Raw genomic sequence first — 5,000 nt, 5'->3', positions numbered from 1 at the left:
GATAATATTATCTAGATAATGTAATGACAAAGAAAAGAGAAAACAAACAATGTACAGATGTTTATTCGTCTAATTAATACGTTACATATTTACATTTAATTTTTTATCTATTTTTTTTTTTTTTTTTTTTTTTTTTTGCAATTCTTTGGTATCTTGTCTTTCAAATTTCTCGCTCCATTCCTCATTTAAATACACTAAATAGAGGAAAATAATCACTTTCTTGTGTTTATAACTGATATATAAATATGAAAAGTTTATTTGAAATATGATTGTTATAGTAGGTAAAAATCATTTTCTCATTGCTCCTTTGAAATATACCACAATAAGCTCTATAATTTCGAATAAGATCTAAAGTTACTCGAGTTCTTAATTATGTCAATACACTTAGAACCTAAAAGTCTCCCAGTAACTTACGGTAGAAGATACACAAAACAGAAGTAGAAAAAAAAATCTTTGGCTGGAGGGAAAATATAAAAGAGGCCCTTAAGCCAAGAAAGATAATTATAATGCCTTTGTTATGTGACTCTTCCACCTTTAATTTACGGAGCAGTAATTTAAGCAAATATGTACAAACTCTTCAACTGTAAGAGCCAAACTTGGTTCTAAAGGTGATTACGAAATTACACATATACAAAAATAATGTTTAGGGTATATATTAAAGGCTTTTTTTTTCGTTTTTAAATATTTAGGTTTGCACATATTGTCTTCCAAAACCTTGTCAGAAATTAGTGAGATTACTGCCCGCCCGGTTAATAAATCAGTAAACCTAGAAGTTGGGGTTTTCCTGCTACACGGCCATTAACAGCGATATTAGCAATTTCATTCATAGTAGTTTGACTCACTCTGGATTTCACGAGTGCATATAATAGTGACTGTATTACATAATGTTACTAATGTAGCATACGTATGTACGTATTGCCATATACAAATATTTCATACGGAATCAAAATAACCAAACACGGAAGTTCAAATCTTGGATTGGAATGGTGTGACTCTGAGTGAAGAGGAAGATTTAGAATGGGATATTTGGGTAGACAACGTTGACCCGTTGTAGGGGTGAAAGAATTATACAGCGTCTAAAAGTGCAGCTGCTGCCTTGTAGTCTTTCTTTTTTATTTCTCTGCGTGTGTGTCTTTGCTTGGCTGGATATATCCGTCTATCTCTGTCTATTAAAAAAATTATTAAATTTGCCACCTAATTATATACAGTATATATCACTGTCGAAATCTATAATTCAGTTAATACATGAAACATCTAGCGATTTTATAAAATAACGAGGTGTTTTAGTTAGTGTATTAAAGGATTTTTTTTTTTTTTTTACAAATAAACTTAATATTTCATGGAATAACTATTGATTATATGAAATAACTAACGCTAATCTAGTAGAGTGTATGAGAAAACTGTATTATACCATTAATAATTTTGTTTGATTAAATTCTCGCCAACCATATAAGATCATATAGCCCTTACCTCATTTGTTACGGCAAGCGTGAAGTATGTGACACATTGAGTTGTACAAAGGACGTTTTTTGAAGAAGAGACACCTTTTTGTTTGGTACCTTTGTGTGCAGTGGCAGCGAACGAAACCTTGCCCATTCCTGGATGCTTTTTGTGTGGCCACACTTCACAGAGTAATCGTTTCTGGTTAGATTTCCTGAGGCGTGGTAAATTTTCTGTAGAATGAGGAAAATTGTGATCGGCCATGCAACTGTTTTAGAAGACCGTGTCGGGATCGCAATTTGAAATAATTTTTACTTAAGGCGCACTCCAACATTACTTTATAAGGACTTCTCTTAATTTCACTATGCAAAGCCCTATTTTCCATGAAATGTATAAAACGCAAACTTACACTATTTTTTTTTCTTTTTTCTTTTTTATCACACATCCAAGGAAAAAGAATTTTTTCCGACGTCTTTGTGAACCTACTCAACGCTTCTTTGGCTTTGGCTGTGTCGGGGATTACAGTGAACAAAATGGAATTCGAGCCAACCCAGCTTCATCCTCTCAATAACAGAATTGCAAAATTCTTGGCCAATATCAGACTGTAACACATGTTGCCCCAATAATAGTAAGAACATCAATGAAATTGTATGCTATACAGAAAGTCACATAATAACGCTCCCGTTGCATAATATCTAATAGCACCCACACTGCTGTACATAGGAAAAATTTACTTATCAGTTCCTTGTACTTTAAGCGCATTGTAGTGCTTTAACAGTAAAAAATCTAAAGATACCCTTTTCGTAAAGTATTTACACTTTTTACTTGACTAACAATGCAACTCCATTTTGGCTAAGAGATTTGCACTAAAATCTTTTATTTTTAAAAAATGAATAAATTGAAATAATGAAACCAAAATAATGTGTGCACATAATAACAGTACCATAAAAGACAAACAGCAGGACTTCTGGATGACTGAAAGGCCGGAAAAGAGTTATGACCTCGCCTGTTGCCTAAAACTTAGGAGATAAGATTATCATTATTAGTAAAAAATTTATATACTCACCCTGACCAACGTCTGAGATTTCATGATATAGCTAATTAATCTGTATAAATGCTGTCTTAGCAAATAATAACTTTGATATGTTATACACTTTAACAGGCAATTTTGGCTATTTAGTGTACTACTGGATTATAGACTTTAACTAACACACACACAAAAACACACACATGCACAAACACACACTCATACAAGTACACATATATATCTATATATATATATATATATATATATATATATATATATATATATATATATATATATATATATATATATATATATATATATATGTATATATACATATATAAATATATATATATATATATATATATATATATATATATATATATATATATATATTGATACATTAATGTCTGGATTCTCTTAACGACCTCGGGATCAGAGCCCCAGACGAAATCACACAAAGACAAGAGCTTGTGACCGACCGGGAATCGAACCCTGGTCCGGCAAGCTAGTATAGACAGTGACTAAACCACTTGGCCGCGAAGAAAGATAAAAGTCAATGACAATTCTTCTGTACTTATACCTGTTGAATTCAGGTGTTTTGTACTTAGAATTAAAATCAACCCATCTTCACCATCGTAGCTAATTGGTAGTTTGTTACTTGGCATTCGATTAATAATAAATTTTGCACATTTAGACGTGTTTTTCATATTCAAATAAGCCATATATATTTTTGATACATTAATGTCTGGATTCTATTAACGACCTCGGGATCAGAGCCCCAGGAGAAATCACGCAGAGACAAGAGCTTGTGACCGGCCGGGAATCGAACCCTGGTCCGGCAAGCTTGTATAGACAGTGACTAAACCACTTGGCAGCGAAGAAAGATAAAAGTCAATGACAATTCTTCTGTACTTATACCTGTCGAATTCAGGTGTTTTGTACTTAGAATTGAAATCAACCCATCTTCACCATCGTAGCTAATTGGTAGTTTGTTACTTGGCATTCGATTAATAATAAATTTTGCACATTTAGACGTGTTTTTCATATTCAAATAAGCCATATATATTTTTGATACATTAATGTCTGGATTCTCTTAACAACCCCGGGATCAGAGCCCCAGTCGAAATCACACAAAGACAAGAGCTTGTGACCGGCCGCGAATCGAACCCTGGTCCGGTAAGCTTGTATAGACAGTGACTACCACTTGGCCACGAAGAAAGATAAAAGTCATTGGCAATTCTTCTGTACTTATACCTGTCGAATGCCAAGTAACAAACTACCAATTAGCTTCGATGGTTAAGATGGGTTGACTTAAATTCTAAGTACAAAACACCTGAATTCGACAGGTATAAGTACAAAAGAATTGTCATTAACTTTTATCTTTCTTCGTGGCCAAGTGGTTTAGTCACTGTTTATACAAGCTTGCCGGACCAGGGTTCGATTCCCAGCCGGTCACAAGCTCTTGTCTTTGTGTGATTTGACCTGGGGCTCTGATCCCGAGGTCGTTAAGAGAATCCAGAAATTAATGTATCAAATATATATATGGCTTATTTGAATATGAAAAATACGTCCAAAGGTGCAAAATTTATTATATATGTATATATATATATATATATATATATATATATATATATATATATATATATATATATATATATATATATATATATATATATCTTAATGAAGAATTGTGATATTAAGGACATATATCGTTCAGTTGATAGTGAAGTTTTCGGGCATGCAATAACAAGGATATCAAATGATACTTGGGATACTATAAAAGTAGACAAAAATAGAAATTTATTGTTGAAAGTTTTTGAGGAAATTAGCTACGATGCTAAAGATGGGTTAATTTAAATATTAGGTACAAAATACCTGAATTTGACAGGTATAAGTACAGCAAAATTGTCGTTTTTCTTTCATCTTTCTTCATGGCCAAGTAGTAGTCACTCTCTCTACAAGCTTGCCGGACCAGGGTTCGATTCCTGGCCGGTCACAAACTCTTGTCTTTGTGTGATTTCGCCTGGATTTCTGATCCCGAGGTCGTTAAGAGAATCCAGATATTAATGTATCAAAAATATATGGCTCATTTGAATATGAAAAACACGTCTAAAGGTGCAGAAATTTATCATATATATATATATATATATATATATATATATATATATATATATATATATATATATATATATATATGTATATATATATATATATATATATATATATATATATATATATATATATATATACATATATATATATATATATATATATATATATATATATATATATATATATATATATATATGTATACATAATTCTATTATTAGGTTAATTATATATTGATATGATATTGAATAATGAAAAAAATTCCATTTAATTTTTTGTTCAGCTAAAACTAATTCAGTACAAATATCAAAAGTGATTAGGATATATTTTCTCTCTCTCTCTCTCTCTCTCTCTCTCTCTCTCTCTCTCTCTCTCTCTCTCTCTCTCTCTCTCTCTCTCTCTCTCTCTTAATCAGGCAATATCA

The sequence above is a fragment of the Palaemon carinicauda genome, chromosome 9 (genome assembly GCF_036898095.1).
Source record: "Palaemon carinicauda isolate YSFRI2023 chromosome 9, ASM3689809v2, whole genome shotgun sequence".
Classification (NCBI taxonomy): domain Eukaryota; kingdom Metazoa; phylum Arthropoda; class Malacostraca; order Decapoda; family Palaemonidae; genus Palaemon; species Palaemon carinicauda.
This window is presented reverse-complemented; position numbering follows the sequence as displayed.